At 52.3% G+C, this 17,718-nt stretch overlaps 1 pseudogene; it reads left to right on the top strand.

Annotated features, from left to right (window-relative positions):
• Nucleotides 1–761: 761 nt before the first annotated feature.
• LOC121490317 lies at nt 762–847 on the top strand (annotated as a pseudogene).
• The last annotated feature ends 16,871 nt before the right edge of the window (nt 848–17,718 follow it).

Below are 17,718 nucleotides of genomic sequence, written 5' to 3'. Positions count from 1 at the left end.
GGACCAGGGGGCTGCGGGCCTTCGACCTGAGTGAGGATGGGGTCGGGGTTCTTCCTGGCAGGCAACTGAGCATGGCTGGGCCAGGCTGACCCCGAGACAGAGGTAGAGACTGGGATGCTAAATCAGGAACCTGTCCTAACCTGTGGCTCTAGGGGACACCAAAGGGTATTGAGGGAGCCTGTGGTACCAGAAGGACTTCCGAGGGAATAGGGTGGGGCAGGTGGGGCTGATGGGTGGGGGTATCTAGGAGGTCACTAGGCACCTGGCCAGGTGCTGGGGAGAGGGCTCTCTGTGGCCCTAAGCTGAGGTGCTCCAGTCATTCTTTCCTGGGTCACAGGTCTTGGATCATCACCCCTGTGGTCCCTGTCCTGGGCTGTCAATGGGTCCCTGTCCTGGGCTGTCAACTGGTCCCTGTCCTAGACCAGAGCTTGGTCACACCTTTGTGGGAAATTCGAGTAGGTTTCCAGCAACTTCTGCCCTCTCCCTGAACACACTTTTCCAAGTGACCGGTTGGCCCAGCATTTGGGGCGCACTGTAGGCGGGGGCCGTGCCCGGGGCTCTAGCTGGCTGCTCGGGGCTGGCATCTCCAGTAGGCAAGGGCACACACAGGCCTTGAGGGCCCTATGAATGTTTGGCTTTAAGTTCTTTAAAAAACAGATGGAAAAGGGAAGAGAATAATGAATCTATGATGAGTCCAGCCTGGAGCACATTCACGTTTGTACCAACACAGCTGTAAAATATAATGTGAAAGTTTTGTTTTAAGCCTTGTACAGTGGCCGTATTGTTGCCAGTGAGGTTTATCCAAGGTGCGATTATTACTAATTGAAAACTTTTCCCCCCAAATCTGTTTTAAACAGAGGAGTGGTCCATGAAACACCACACTGTGAGCCCACGGAAGTCACCTCCGGCCTTGGGTCACGCAGGCAAAATAGGCATTGGACCAAGTGGGACTCGGCTATTTTCCTGGTAATGATGCTGTGGCTCTCCGTGTGTCCTCAGGATGCGGGCCTTCAGGTTAGGACTTTCAGATGCCATAGACCCTTACTGGGTTCATTTGGACCCTCTTGTGACAAGATATCAAGACACAACTCATACCAGCTTCATCCAGACAGCAGGCGACGGACTCAGTGGTTGGTAAGGCTAAGTGTGGTCCTGTATCATTCCAGATGGTGATGTCAGGGCCCATGATCCCCTGCCCCCCTGAGCTCTGAGACAGGCTCTCTCCTCTCTCTGCAGCCCCCTGGTGCCCGCTCAGGTGCCTCAGTGGTAAAGAACGCCCCTCCATAGCCCCCAGGAGCTCCTGGTGGGTTAGCAGCAAGCCAGAGCCTCTGTCCCCAATGACCTCACGGTGATAGTCCTGCACCTTGTGCATAAGTGGCACTGCAGCAGTGCTCCTGGGGTGCCGCACGTTGGTCTCACTGAGAGCCAGTCAGCCTGCTTCTCTCCTCTCTGTGTCGTGTCAACCCCAGGGGAGCCTTGGGGGCCTTCCCAGCGCAGCCTCCTAAGCTCTGACAAGTTTCCAGGTGGGAGGTGGCTTTGAATGTCTTAGGCCACCAAGACAGGTTCTGGTGTCCTGGTCAAATGGACATGGTGTTCCTCTGGGTGTCAGAAGCTCAGATGTGCCCATGTGGGACGTGGTGCAAGGTGGCAGCAGAAGAAGGCTCCTTGCTGAGCTGACAGGGAGCCACTTGTGTTCAGCTGCCTTCATCTTCTGGGGGCTTGGGCTGGTGAGTGTGCAAGTGTGAGTTTGGTCTGATGTGTGTGTGTGTATGTGGTCACATGCACAGATGAACTCCTGTCTGCCCTTTCCCCCCAACCCTCCTCCTGGGGCTGCAGGTGAGCCCAGGCTGTGGGAATCACATTGCCAGCCACTCCTTTCTCCCTCTGGACATGAGTTAGTGGTACCTTTAAAACAGGAGGGGCTGATGTCTCTGTGACCTGGTCCCCTTGCTCCCCACTGGGGAACTGAGGCCCCGGGCCCACCCTCTTGTCTTCGGGGTCTCTCTGTCTGTGGGTGGAGGCAGCTCTGGCTGGCCTTTGCCTCTGCCCATCCCTATGCAAGTCACCTCCCTCTGCACCCCCCACCCCTGCCTGTGGGCCACAGCCCCAGTGACTCCTGCACCCAGCTTGCTTGGGGCCACATGGCTCAAGCCCTCGACAGTGCTCAGCTGCCCACATGTGACAGTGTCACGTCCTTGCTCTCTAGAGCCTTCTGCAGACTTGCCTGCCTGAGGCCGAGGACTCCTTGCCATAGTCTTCTGACCTGCCTGGGCCTTAGGGCCTCCTGGGGCTGCTGGGTGGCCCTCTCTGTCTCCATGGGCTACGTGTCACCCTCCAAGTGGTGTCTCTGGCTGTAGGTGTTTGTAAACAAGTGATGCCCTCTGTCCCCATGACCTTGTCTTTCCTTGGCTACCTGCAAAATGTCCTACTGGCAGGGCCCTGGGAACACCATCGGGGCCTGAGGACCTTCCACCCGCTTCCTTCAGGCCCGGGTCAGGAGGCTGGCCTGGGGTTCTCTCCCAGTGCACAGGCGGGGGCTGTGGGCTTGGGCGGGGGAATGGGGCTGGGCAGGGCTGCCCGTGCCCTCCACCCTGCTGGCTGTGCAGAGCGTCTCCCCACAGGCCTGAGCTCGGCACCTCCTGGCTCCCCACTCCTGTGCCCTCATTGCCCAGGCACCAGACCAGGGCCGGACACAGACACTACCTCACACACCCGGGTCTGCCAGCCGTGGGACCGTGGCCATGGCCGGCCGGCCGGCCGGTCCAGGAGAGGGGACAGGAGATCCTAAGTCTGCCTCAAGCCGGCCATGGGATGGGTGAGTGCATGCCCTTCCCAGCTCAGACATTCTAGAAGGGCTAGCTGCCTCTGGGCAGAGAGGGGGCGGGGCTCCCGCTGAGAGGTGAGCACTGGGCACAGCCCTTGGCCGCTTGACCCAGGCCCCCTCGGAGATCTCCACACCGACCCTGTGATGTGGAGACTCAGGGACCCACTTGACAGACGAGGCCCCAGAGGTGAGCTGCCTGACTCGGGGTCTCACAGCTCCAGGGGGTCAGGCTGCCAGGCCACGCCCATGGGGCTCCAAAGCAATGTCCCCACATCACATGGACTTTCTAAGGCCTGGGAGACCTGATGGTCTCCTGAAATACCACCCACGAGCCTAGCAGAGCCTCGTGTGGTAAGGAGGTTCAGAGGTGACCCTAGAGCCGGCTGTCTCCTGGGGTCCAGAAGCCCAAGGTGAGGCTTGCGCCCAGGACAGGGCTGGCAGGGAAAGGGAGTACAGAGCACGGCATGGGGTGGCGGGGTGGTGGTGTTCCTTTTCAGCAGTAGCTGCGCTTGCGCGACCCTGCAAGCAGGTGCTTCCCTAAATGCTGTGTCCCTGTCCTGGCCGTGATCAGCCCCTTTTTTCAGCAGTGGGGGCAGGAGTCAGGGAGCTGGGGGGAGTGGCAGGGGGCAAGACTGGGGAAATAAGGGCCTGCTCAGAGCACAAGAGCCTGGACCTGTGGTTCTAGGAATGGTTCTCCCTAGCAGGCCGCACTGTTGACACATTGTTATTTGTAGTTAAATGCAATTTATTTCTTCCCATTGTAAAAGTAGCATATTCTTCTTAGACACAGTGGATCCCTGGAAGCCTGGGTGCACCAGTAGGTGTACCTGGATGTCCCCAGTGGTGCACAGGTGTGTATGAGGCCGCAGGGCGAGGGGGTGTCCTTCTACTATTCTGCGCTTTGACGTTCCAAGATCCCAAGGCTGAGAGTTGCAGAATCCAATGTAGTCCTTTTGTTTGTTTTGGTGGGAGTGCTACTGACTGAAGGTTTGCATCTCCTAAAATATATACGTCGAAGCCCCATCCCCCCACGTGGTGATGTTAGGAGGTGAGGGGTCACCCTGGAGAGGTGATCAGGTCATGAGAGTGGGACTCCGTGACGAGATTAGTGTCTTTACAGGAAGAGATGGAGAGAGGTGATGTCTCTAGGCCACGAGAGGACACAGCAAGCAGGTGGCCGTCTGCACACCAGGAGTAGAGAGGAACCCATCCGCTGGCAGCTCGATCTCGGCCTTCCAGCCTTCGAACCCTGAGGAATGGATGTCCATTGCCCCCAGCCCCTGGTGTTCTGTTCTAAGACCCCTGGTGGCTTAGAAACCCACACCCTCTCCCCACCTCCACCCCTGGTTGGCAGGCCACCTGCTCCCTTCTGGTTTCCAAGCAGACACTGACTGGGTGTCACAGGTGCAGTCCGATGCCCATCCCCCAGGTACTGTCTCAGCAGCTGCGAGCCCCAGGGGAGGCAGGGCCCAGAGAGGGCAGAGCCACCTGGCCTGGGTGGCTGGGCATCCTCGTGGTCTGATTCCTCTGCCCGGCCTCCAGTCTGCCATAAGTGTGTGTGGTGTTCACCAGCCAGTGGGGACACCCAGCCTTGGGCACCTGGACTCGGGGCAGCTTCCAGGATTTTTCCCCTCACCCAGACACCATGTGGTTGCTGGGGCCCCTGTTCCATTCACCCACCTGCCAAGGCTTCATGCATCTCCTCCTCCCAAGGCGAGGTCCAACCTCCTGCTTTTCTGAGAAGTCACACCTGGAGTGCTCAGGCATGGGACATGCCCCCTCCCAATTCCTCCTGGCCTCCCCAGTTCTGCTGGCTTCCACCCAAGCTGACCCTCTGCCTGTCTCTCCATCCACCTGCTGCCCCCCAGCCCCTGGCCACACATGTCAGCCCCAACGTCTTATAGCTGTCCTGTTTTCTAGTCAGTCTCAGTGCAGGGGCTCCTGAGAGGGCAGAGGCATCCTGGGTGCATCTGGGGTCCCCTAGGCCTAGAGCTACTGCTTGGGATGCACTTCCATGCTCCTCTCTTGGGGTCATCACTATTCTGTCCCAGAAGCCTGGGACACTTTGTCTTCCTTCTCCTCTACAACCCCGACTTGGGGGCCGGCATGGCACCACTAGCAGAAAACCTTCCCCTGTTTCCCAAGAGGCCCCAGGCCCCGTACAAACATCAGGCGCTGGTGACCTGCCCCATCAGCTGGGGAGCGTCACCCTGGTGTGACAGGCTTTGAACAGGGGGTAGCATCTCTCATGCATCATGAGTCCAGGCTTGACCCTAAGTCGGGTGGGTTGGGATGAGAATCAGGCTCGCTGATCAGGGAGGACGAAGAGGGGTTTTGGGGTGGGGGGTAAAATGAGCCTAGAAAGTCCAAGTGCAGCCTAAGTGGGTTGTTGGCCTAAATGACAGGCGGAGCAGTCGATGCCATTAACAAGTCAGCACAGACTAGAGTAGGGACCCCAACTTCCAACATGGACATTCAGGGCGGGAGGATGGGGTAGTGAGGGGCATCCTGTGCATGGAAGGAGGCTCCCACCTGGGGCCAGCAGCACCTGAGGAGCTGGTATTTTCCATGTGGCATGCCCATGCTGTGGGGGTTCAGCAAACTGCCCCCTGTCATCGGAGCCCTGTGCCAAGCTACATCATGGGCAGCACGGAGCCCATTGAGAGAAAGGAATCCTGGGCAGCCTGGGTGGCTCAGTGGTTTAGCGCCACCTTCGGCCCAGGGCATGATACTGGAGACCCGAGATCAAGTCCCACGTTGGGTTCCTTGCGCGGAGCCTGCTTATCCTTCGGCCTCTCTCTCTGTCTCTCTGTCTCTCTGTCTCTAATGAGAAAGGAATCCCGGGAAAGCAGGATGGAGCTTGTGCCTCAGGACTTCAGGGTCTTGGTCAAGAGCAGGCTCTGAGGGGTCAGAGTGGGATGGAGCCTCAGGGATCCCCTGAAGGAACTGCCCCGAGCCTGCTTTGACAGCGAGGATGTACACCAAGGTCAGCCCCAGGCACTCAGGCTGGCGAGGGCTCCTGTCCGGGCCTCACACTGGGAGGGGGTAGCGATCCCTGTGCTCTGAGTCCTCCCACCCCCCCTCTACCCCCTCACACGGTGGGTCTCAGGGATGCCCCCGAGTGGCCGCAGCTGGCACAGTGACAAGGGCAGCCAAGGGAATGTGCGCCAGGAGCAGGTGTCACTGGTCCTTTGCTGAATGGCTCCTACACTTTCCAGAACAAAAGCTAACTAAGGCTGCTGGAGTGAACAGTGAGCCTGAAGCAGCAGTTGGGGGCGGCCGGAGGGTCTGCAGGCCCAGGGATCGGCGGGTCGGCGCCTGCGGGTCCCCGGGGCCACAGCCTCAAGGGGCGAGCCTGGTGGAGGGAGGCAGGCAGGCCACCCGAGGAAGAAAGTGGAGCCGGGAGCCTCAGTATTGTCAAGATGCGGGTTCCCCAGTTTGCCCTGCGGGTTCAGGGCAGCCCCGTCCAGGCCAGCGGGGTCCGCGGTGGAAGTGCGTGCACCGTGCCTGCGGGCTGCCGTTAGGAACGTTTTCATCGTGTTTTTCAGATTTTTCTGCTCTGAACCGTGTTCCCTTTACCGTGAGGAAAGGGCAGTCAGCTTATTAATTTTTTTGAAGGAAGAGACGCGGAGAGAAGGAACCAGCAGACAGGGGCCCATGCAGATGAGTTTAGCAGCAGAGCTTTTGGAGCGGGCTGGACGGGGCCCAGCAGTGTCACTAGGGCCAGCTGTCACACGTCTCCGGCCGGCGTCTGGCAGCCCCGGCCCACCGGCCTGACGGGAGATAGGCCCACAGTGAAATTTGACTCGGCCTGGCCTGGGGTATGGGCCCCTCCGCCGCTGACATGGGCAGCGGGGGACGCCTGGGAAGCAGCCCGTTTTCTACGTCTGGATGGGCCAAGAGCGGATGATTTCTCCAGCTGCAGTCCTTTCTTGGAAAAGGCCTTTAAAAGAGATGATGGGGGCAGCTCTTCACGGTCAAGTCCCATCCTCAGAGCCCGCTGTGGAAAGGGCCCAAGGAGGCCCGAGGGCAGTCACGGGCTTGCCCCTTGCTTTTGCTAGGCTCCAGGGCCTGGCTCCGGCGCCCCTTCCTCCTGGAAGCCAACTCCCTCTCCCAATTTCCTACAGCGCTCACTCTCTCACCTGCAGTCCTCACACGCTTCACCTATCCTGTCCTGCATCTCCAAGCTCTTTCACCCTTGTGCAGGAGCCCCAGCCAGCCCTGGCAGAGAAGCAGGGAAGGGAGGAGGCACATCTGGAGTGGTCCCACTGAGGCACAAGGAAGCTGGTGATCCACACAGCTGTCCGCTTCTGGCTGGGGTTGCTCCTGAGTGTTGCTTCTCTGGCACGTGGCTTGCACACTCCCAGGCTGGTCCTTTGACCTGAGATCACCAGAGGCAGACCTCAACTGGAGAGACGGGATGGTCTGTAGGTGAGCCGGCCAACTTGTGGGTATGGTCACTAGGACCTCTGAGGCTGCACCCCAAGTCCTCCCCAGAAGGGTATCTGGTGAGCTGCATGTGCCAGGGACCCCAGGATGTGGCCTGTCTCTTCCCCGAGCCTCTCTTGCCCTGGGCCTAGAGCAAGCACTCAGGGAGGTCTGATGAAGGAAACAGAACGAGGAGGGTCCGTGCCAGTTCTGACCTGGTCCTGTAAGGCCACAAACCATTCATTCCACAAATATTTGTCAGCCCATGTCTGCCTGGCCCTGAACCTGAGCCTGTCACAGAAGCTGGCAGTGGCTCAGAGACCCAGACTCCAAAGCAGGACCCTCAGTCCCTATATACCCGGCGACGGTGGGGTTGGGTGGCAGCTTTGTGAGCAGTGTGCACAGAGCCCATGGCTTGACTTAAGAATCAAATAGATTCTGGTCCACATTCAGCCCTGCCACCTTTGTGCTGTGTGGCCAGGGCACCCCCTTATCTTCTCTGAGCATGTCTCCTTGTCTGTAAAAAGTAGGAAACAACTCGTTTACAATGTCCCGAGATGACATCTTATACCTCAGGCCCTCAGGTGCCTTCCTCATGGTGAGTGGTCGAAACAATGTCACTGTGGTAATGGGCACCTAGATGGGGCTCTTCCTGCCCAGAACGTGCATCTAAGAGCAAAGGGTGCTACAGTCCCACCTCTTCTAAATAACGAGCCCGACCCTCTCTGAAGGGGTGCTTCAGGCTAGATATACTGACCTTAGCCATCCCCTGCTTCTGGTGAATATGATGGAGAGTGGAGGGTGGTTGCTCAGGAGAGGCTGGCCAGACCTGAAGTCTCTGCCCCCAAGGGGATGGGTGTGTGCAGCCCACAAGCCAGGTAAGAGGCTGGACAGACCCACTTGGCTTGCTTGCAGAGAGGCAGAGCACACAGCTCAGTGCTGGCCCTGGCACAGGGAGCAGGGGTGGGAGCACTGGGCCTTGCGGAGTGTGGTGGGTAAAGTGCCCACCTTCCAGAGTGGACGCCACATGGGCTTCTGAGAGTCAGGGACAGATATCTCCATTTTATAGGTATTTTGAAACAGGCTCAGAGGATATCCCTCACCCAAGGCCACACAGCCAGTTCCAGGTCCTACGCTGGTGCCACTGAGCTAGCAGCACTGACAACATAATAACTGGTTATCTGTGGTGGGCGCATGCCCGGCATATGCCTCCCTCTGGGAACCACTACCTCTGGCCTGTGCCACCAAAGTAAGTTCTTAAACATCTCCAAGCTCAGCTTTTTCTGGAAAATTTTGATGAGGTGCTAGCATGGGGTTGGATACATATTCTATGTAACACTGAAGAACAAACATATGGAAGCCATTGACTATTCTGGGATGCTCTATGGGCAAGACACTGCAACACACTTGAGTCAGGAGAGGCCTTCATGGCCAGGGTATCTGCTGGGCCCAGTGCCATGGAAGGAGACTGGAAAACAGGGCAAGGGACTTGATGCTCCTTGGGGACACCTGGGAGGGGAAAGGAGTAGCATGCACAGAGCAGGTGGAGTGGGGTCCGAGGGGAATGTGGCCTCCAGTGAGGCCTGGGGCTCCAGGGGGAACCCACCCCCCGTTTGACTGTGGGGATCTTCAGGTTGTTGCTATAAGGCTGGGATGTACTTTCCCTCCCCTACTCCCAACAAAATCTTCAGCAATTCAACATTTTTCTCTTATACCATTAGATAAATAGATTCTTCTTGAGAAACACTAATGAAAGTAAAGATGATGATGGTGATGGTGGTAATGGTGGCAACGGTGTTGAAGATGGTAATCATGGTGGTAATGATGGTGATGGTGATGGTGGTGATGGTGTTGATGATGTGACCATGGTGGTGATAATGGTGATAGTGGTGATGATGGTAATGGTGATGAAGGTGATAATGATGGTAATGATGATCGTTAATGGTAGTGATGATGGTAGCGATGATGGTGATGGCTGCTGATATTTTGGGGACACTTGCTAAATGCCAGGCAGAGGTTTAATTTTATTTGACCTGAATTATCCCATTTAATCCTAATGAATCTTCTCAGAAGTATACACCTTTCTTGTTCCCAGTGTGAGTCCCATGCCCAAGTAGCTCCAGGTGAAAGATCTGCTTTCGTAGGTACAGGAGTCTAACGGCAGCAAGAGAGGGGGCACCTGGTTATTTTGAGCCTCTTAATCACCCCTGTGAGGAGGGATTGCTGTTCTGCCTTTCAGGTGCAAAAACTGCATCACAGAGAGGGAGAGTGACTTGCTTGAGGTCACAGAGCTGGGATGGCAGAGACAAGGTGAGGACTTAGGTCATTTCAAACTCAAAGCTTTACGCATCTTGGTCAGTGCTGGGAAGGCATAGAGGAATCATATGGGCCCTGTCCTCAAGGAGCTCAATCTCTTGGAAGAGACAGGCAGGTAGAGTGACAGTAGGGAAGGAGCAAGGAGGCTCCCCCCAACCAGGTGGTCTGGATGGCTTCCCAGAAGAGGCAACATTTGGAGACAGGGAAGCATGCTCAGACAGCAGGCCCATGGAGGCCAGAAGGCAGGGTAGTATATGCTCTCCCCACACTCTCAGCCGAGGCTCCATCCTGAGCCCCAAACCTGCCGTTGGCCGTGCAGAGTATTGGCCTCAGCAGCCACCTTTCCAAAACCTATTTTTAGATCCAATTCTGCTCTAAATGCAAACACATTGTCAAGATAGTGGCCAACTTGGGTCCCATCCATGAACAGGCCCTCTCCGAGACACCAAAATAGAAAAAGGCTCTATTTGTGGATGACATGGACTGTTGGCAGAGGTGTTGACTCCCAGCGGATGGAGGCCAGATTACGGCCCAGCCCTTGGATGACCCGACACGTCAATGCTTCCTACCCAAATACAGTATAAAAATGCATGCAGAAGCACGTTAATCTCGTAAGAAGGCAACTTTCTACTGGGGCAGACGAGGGTGCCAGCAGACCTCAGGGAGAGAGAGTACAAATCCTACTTGCTCGAAGTGAGTGTGCTTGAGAGAGTCTTTTGCTGTTATCATTACTTCTCTAAGTTAGCCATCGGGTGGGAGCTGGGAGGACCTCTTGGACCATCTTAGTGATACAGAGACCGTATCAGCCCCAGCTTGCTTACTGCAAGCTCCCCGTGGACAGGGGCTAGGCTAGATACGTCCCTTCCCTCCTTGGAAGCATGCCTTGCCCGCCAGGTTGGGTGCTTTCTCAGCAGGGATCCTACTGAGTCACCATTCCTGCTGGACTGGGAGTCCCTGGGGACAAGGACTCTGTGATCCTCCCTGCTATCTCTTGAACTCAGCCCTGACAGCTCTCACTCATGGGAGGTCCGAGAATGCAGCGAATGAAGCTTTTCTTTTCCAAGCTTTTCTTTTTTATTTATTTATTTATTTATTTATTTATTTTTTTTTCCAAGCTTTTCTTGGCTGAGAAACTGAGGCCCAGTGAGCAGGATGGTGTTGGTCAGAGGGACCTGGATTTAATTTATATGCTACCACTTTTTAGACATTTGATGTGAAGCCTTGGTCTCTTGCGTGAGTTTGGGGCTGATGGCGATGCTCCCATCAGGGGCTGGTGTGTGCATCAAACTAAGGGGAGGAATCTCACGCCTGGCGTACAGCTGGTGCATGGTCAGCCTCCATGGATGATTGTGCTCATTGATGTGAAAAACCAGGCTCCAATTCCACACGTGCCAGGGGAATTCAGACTGTCTTATTTTACCTACATAAAATACCAATGTGCCAGGGTGAAGAGGAGATTCTTTTTTCATTTTAAAAAATTGGGATAAAATATATACATAAAGTTTAACATTCTGACCTTTAAAATATCTTATTGTGGTAAAATACACATAACATAAAATTGCCCATCTAAACTATATTTTTAAGTGTCTGGGTCATTCACAGTGTTGTGCAGCCACCCCATCCTCCATCCCCAGAGCCTTTTCCATCTTCCCCAGCTGGAACTCTGTCCCCATGAAGCTCTAACTTCCCATTCCTCCCCCTGCCAGTCCCTGGTGCCCCCATCTACTTTCTACCTCTGTAGATTTGACACTTTTTTAAAAATAAATTAATTTTTTATTGGTGTTCAATTTACCAACATACAGAATAACACCCAGTGCTCATCCCCTCAAGTGCCCCACTCAGTGCCCGTCACCCATTCACCCCCACCCCCCGCCCTCCTCCCCTTCCACCACCCCTAGTTCGTTTCCCGGAGTTAGGAGTTTTACGTTCTGTCTCCCTTTCTGATATTTCCCACACATTTCTTCTCCCTTCCTTTATATTCCCTTTCACTATTATTTATATTCCCCAAATGAATGAGACCATACACTGTTTGTCCTTCTCCGATTGACTTACTGCACTCAGCATAATACCCTCCAGTTCCATCCATGTTGAAGCAAATGGTGGGTATTTGTCGTTTCTAATGGCTGAGTAATATTCCATTGAATACATAAACCACATCTTCTTTATCCATTCATCTTTCGATGGACACCGAGGCTCCTTCCACAGTTTGGCTATTGTGGCCATTGCTGATAGAAACATCGGGGTGCAGGTGTCCCGACGTTTCATTGCATCTGAATCTTTGGGGTAAATCCCCAACAGTGCAATTGCTGAGTCGTAGGGCAGATCTATTTTTAACTCTTTGAGGAACCTCCACACAGTTTTCCAGAGTGGCTGCACCAGTTCACATTCCCACCAACAGTGCAAGAGGGTTCCCTTTTCTCCACATCCTCTCCAACATTTGTTGTTTCCTGCCTTGTTAATTTTCCCCATTCTCACTGGTGTGAGGTGGCATCTCATTGTGGTTTTGATTTGTATTTCCCTGATGGCAAGTGATGCGGAGCATTTTCTCATGTGCATGTTGGCCATGTCCATGTCTTCCTCTGTGAGATTTCTCTTCATGTCTTTTGCCCATTTCATGATTGGATTGTTTGTCTCTTTGCTGTTGAGTTTAAGAAGTTCTTTATAGATCTTGGAAACTAGCCCTTTATCTGATATGTCATTTGCAAATATCTTCTCCCATTCTGTAGGTTGTCTTTTAGTTTTGTTGACTGTATCCTTTGCTGTGCAAAAGCTTCTTATCTTGATGAAGTCCCAATAGTTCATTTTTGCTTTTGTTTCTTTTGCCTTCGGATGTATCTTGCAAGAGGTTACTGTGGCCAAGTTCAAAAAGGGTGTTGCCTGTGTTCTCCTCTAGGATTTTGATGGACTCTTGTCTCACATTTAGATCTTTCATCATTTGACTCTGCTGGGGCCCTCCTATAAGTAGAATGACACAACATTTGTCCTTCTGTGACTGATTCATTTCCCTGAGCATAATGTCCTCCAGGTTTATCTATGTGGTAGCAGGTGTCAGAATGTCACAGAGCTCCTGCCCTGTGAGCTCCTGCCCCATGAGCACCTGCCCTGTGAGCATGTGCACTCTCGAGTTGCATGCCCTGAGCATGTGGAGACCCATTGCAGGCAATTTTGTGCACACAGATTCACACACATGCACACCCATATCTATGCAGTAGGTACGGGTGTCTGTGAAGGGATGCACAGACCTGGACAGAGGGCGGATGAGCCAAAAGCTGCTGGGGGCACCAGACACAAGAGATATTCAAGCACCAGTGGAAATGAAACAACAGCAAGATAACTGCATTTGCTAGAGTTTTTCTTCCAACTGGTGTGGAAGCGGCGTGCTGTTGTGGAAGCGGCGGCTGCAGAGCCTGGAGGTGAGGTTCTACATACCCCTCCACAGAGGGCCAGCCAGCAAGCGTTCCACACTCTGCCCACCATTTATAGCTTCCACCAGTGCTTCCTCCTCCCAAGTACCAAAGACAAAGAGAGGATCATAAAGCCTCTAGAGAGAAAAGACCACTTACCACGGAGGAGTGGCACCAATACTGAGCCCACACATCTGTCACAGCAGCAAAGTGATGACCAGTGGCAAAGTGATGACCAGTGTGCTGCTAGAAATCAGGACAGCGGCTGCCTATGGTGCATGGGGAGAGTTTCATGTATTCAAAGGAGAATGATGCTACAGTGTATCAGGGCTGGGAGAAACATTCACAGTTTAGTTATATTTTCTATTCTGTACTGTGCACTTGAATTAATTTCACTATTAATTTTTTTCATATTAAAAATATCAACAAAGCAAAAAGATTTTATGGGATACCTGGGTTGCTCAGTGGTTGAGCGTCTGCCTTCAGCTCAGGGTGTGATCTCGGGGTCCTGGGATTGAGTCCCACATCAGGCTCCCTGCATGGAGCCTGCTTCTCCCTCTGCCTGTGTCTCTGCCTCTCTCTCTGTGTCTCTCATGAATAAATAAATAAAATCTTTTTAAAAAAGCAAAAAGATTTTAAAAGATGTTTTAAGGGGTGCCAAATTCTAACCTCCTACAGCATCTCATGCATCTGCCTGTCCTGGGGATGTGTCCCTATGCTGCCAGTTCTCTGGGTACCCATTCGCATGGCCTCCTCATGATCATCCCGGAGTGAGTGGATAGTGTCTCACTGCAGGTGCTGCCTGCTGTTCTGCTCAAGCGCTGCCCTCTGTGCTCACCCAGCACATGCCCCCAGAGCTGCCCTTAGCCAGTGACAGTGGGGGCTGGATGATAGTCACCCAGCTCCCAGTCCCCTCGGGTGGACAGTGCTGCATGGCTCACATTGTCTCCCAAAGGTGTCATGTCAGTGACCGGCTCACCATCCTTTGGCTTCCTCTCTTTCCCTATCTGAACTCTCCACTCAACACGGGGCTTCTAGGGTCATCTCTCAAATAGAGCACTCACCCCCACGTCCTTACCTCTGGGGACCCAGCCTCAGCCCTGCATGTGTAAATGCTTGCATTTGGGTGTCCCCCCAACTCTCACCTCCTGCCAGCTCTTCTTGTCACCATTCCACCATATGTATTTATTTCTGCACACCTATTCCTCAAGGACAATAATTTCAATTCTGGTATCTGACAAGTTTGTCATTGCTATTAAGAACAAGCAGAAAAAGGAGACAGAACTCAGAGGTACAGCCGATGGCAGGGTGGAGGTAGAGAGGGCTTGCAGGGAAGCTGTGGGAGAGCTTGAGGAGGCTGAGAAGCTGCAGGTGAGCCGGGTTCTGGGGCTGCAGGGTCTTCCAGGTAAGCTGAGAGAACCCGACAATTACCTCGGTGGCAGGAGGGCACAGGCCCAGTGAGGGATGCCCCACTGTGGGATGAATTTGCCCACAGAGCCCCAAGCACTGGAGTCGTGCACTGCCTCAGGGACCCAGGTGGGCCTGAAGCAGGGCTGAGGAGGGCTGTATCAGAGGGTCACAGAGGAGCAAGCACAGTCTCTGGTCTCTGTGTTACCAGCCACAGAGCAGGTGAGCTGGGAGTAGGGCAGACATAAAGGACTGGGTTTGTAAAGACTCTATTTCTCAGTGACACTGTGATTTAGGTCATGGACATTCTACTTATCTAGAAGGTGGTCTTTACTGTTTCATTTCAGTGAATGCAAAATACACAAAGGGCCTGTTTGTCCCCCTTGACTGGAGAGGCCTCTAGTTTGCTAAGCTCCTATTTTGTCAGGAAGTTTTCATGGAGCTCAGCCCTTGCAGGTGGGGAGGAAGCTGTGTGTGGGCCATTCTCCAAATGTGCAAGTATGCTGGTCAGTGGTGGGGAAGCTGCCATGCTTAAGCTCTGCCACCGAGATTCAGGCATCCCTTTGCCACCTGAAAGAATGCTGTCCCCATGGCTACATGAAGGCCAAGAGGTCAGCTGAAGGAGGAGAGGGGGGAAGAGCTTAGTCCATTTGGAAAGTTTTGTTTTCAGAGCCAGAAGTGGGACTGGTGGTCTACAGTGTGCTCTGTGAGCTGGATCCTGGGACCTCTCAATGTGTTTCATCACCCTCTGGTTAACCCACCTCTAGATAGTGCCCCTCAAATACAAGGTCGGAGTAGACTTGTCTACCTATGGCTGTATTTGCTGGGAAGCAGTGGTAAAACTTCTAGAGGATCAGAAGGCTTTTCCTAATTCCACCAGGACACACTCAGGCTGGAGGGAACGGTCAAGTGGATGTTGTGACAACTCTGGGACACGCATTACAGCCTCCATCTGCTGAGGCTCAGAGAGTTTACCACACTTGACAGAACCAAGATTTGCAACCATAGGTGAGCTTCCCTCAGTAAAGGAGGGGGGGAACCTCAGTAAAGAAATCTAGAAATACAACTAAAGACATTTTTATCCAAAGTGTTGGATCCAGGTGTGCCTCTGCTCCCCTCCTGTCTCTTAGTCCCAGTGAAATGACAGTAGGGAGGTACAGAGTGAAGCAGTTTAAAAAGCTCTTTGGGCCTGAGCAGTGACCACAAACAGGTGGAAGATTCTAACAAGTTTCTGGGAGACAAATCTCTCCTGGGAGCAGAGGGGTCACAGCTGAGAGAACTGGCCAAAGGAGACCCAGAGTGCCAGGAGAGCCACCTGGGTTTGCAGAGAAGAGGGAAAGGAAGTGAAGGGATGGAGGCTTGCTTGCTGGTGAGCTGACCTGGTGGCAGAGGAAACTGTCCAGCTCCTCTGCAAATGCAAGATCGGGTCTCCAAGGGCAGGGTGGCATTCCAGAGGAAGGCCTCTTTACTTTGTCAGTGAAATGAGGATCCCAGATGCCCCATCCTGCATACCCTAGTGATGCCTGCCAGGAGATACAGCATCTAGGACCCACAGATCATGGCCCACTTCTCTCTCAGCAGAGAAACCTGCACAGCTGCCATGCACTTCCACTAATTAACCAAGTCCCTAAGTCACTTGTTTTGGCAGACAAACAAGGACCAGCTGGTATTAGAGGAGAAGCAGCAGCGGCCAGAGGAAAGAATGAGGTGGAGAAGCAGAGCTGACTTCAAAGAAAATGGAGCTCATTCTGTTTTCAGACAGGTTGACTTAAAAATATAAGAATTACTATCCTGGAGAGATTTGGCATCCACAGAACAAGAAGTGGCTACTATAGAAAAATAAAAGAGGCAATCTGAGAACAAGAAAGAATTTATGGAAAAGTTACAGAGAATAAATTGAAGGGAAAAGTCAAGGAAATCTTCCTGAGTTTAGAAATGGAGAACAGGGGTAATAAGAGAGGTAACAACTAATAATTTATTTTGAGTGCCAGGCACTGTGTAAAGTGTTTTAATTATTTAATCCCCAGGTGGGAATTATTATTATCTCCCTTTTACAATGAGAAAACTGAGGAATGAGAAGTCACCTGGCCATGGCAGCCCAGCTAGAAAGTTGTAAAGTGAAAATTCAGATGCAGGTTGTCTGGTTCCAGAGTCTGCACTCCACAGTGTGCAGTATCACTTAAAAGGAGTTCCAGGAAAAACAACTTGGGTGATCCCGCGAAAGCTGTGTCACAAGGAAGTTATACCTTCCAGTGTGTATATTGAAAAAAAGAGGAAGGTCGATTAAACCCAACAAGGAAAGTGGAAGAAATAATAAGGGTAAGAGCAGAAATGAATGAAATAGGAAACAAAACAAGTACACAACGGAAAGGATCAACAAAACCAAATGGTGGTTTTTTTTTTTGTTTTTTAAGTAATAAAATTTATAACCTCCTGGCAAGACTAAGTAAGAAAGAAAGAAAGAAGACATAAATAGTGATATCAAGAGTAAAAATGGAGTGAGGGGGCACCTGGGTGGCACAGTGGGTTAAGCATCTGTCTTTGGCTCAGGTCATGATCTCATCATGGTCCTGGGATCAAGTCCTGCATTAGGCTTCCTGCTCAGCAGGGAGTCTGGTTCTCTCTCTCTCTCTCTCTCTCTCTCTCTCTCTCTCCCTTTGCCCTCTCCATTGCTTCTTCTCTCTCTCTCTCTCTCAAATAAATAAATAAAATCTTTTTAAAAGTGGGGACATAAGTGTAGAAACTGAAGACATTCAAGAAATAAAAAGAGGAGGGGCGCCTGGCTGGATCAGTTGGTGAAGTGTGCAACTCTTGATCTCAGGGTTGTGAGTTTGAGCCCCATGTTTGGGAGATTACTAAAATAAATAAATAAGTAAAACTTAAAAAATAAATAAAAAGAGGAAATTATGAATATTTTTAGGCTAATATTCTGAAAATTTGGATGAAATGAACACATTCCCAGGGAAATACAACTTATCTAAGCTGATACATGAAGAGATAGAAAATCAAACTAGTCTTGTAGCTATTAAAGAAATTGAACCCATTTTTTAAGCCTTCCCACAAACAAAATTCCAAGAATAGATGCCTATTCTTAAATTCTATCACCATTTAGGAGAGAAATGCCAATCTTACACCAGTTTTCCCAGAGAGGAGAAAAGGAGTAGAAATTGCCCAAGTCATATTATTATGAGGCTGTTTTAGGAGCAAAATCCTATGTGAACCCTTGGAAAAAGGGAGATTGCAAACCTGGTGCACTTAGGAACACAAAAGTCTCAAGCAAAATATTAGCAAGAATATAAAAAAGGATAAGACATCATAATAAAATTAGATTTTGTCCGG

Source organism: Vulpes lagopus, chromosome 4, assembly GCF_018345385.1.
Source record: "Vulpes lagopus strain Blue_001 chromosome 4, ASM1834538v1, whole genome shotgun sequence".
Taxonomy (NCBI): Eukaryota; Metazoa; Chordata; class Mammalia; order Carnivora; family Canidae; genus Vulpes; species Vulpes lagopus.
The sequence above is the reverse complement of the archived record's forward strand: the minus strand, read 5'-3'. Positions and strand labels throughout refer to the sequence as shown.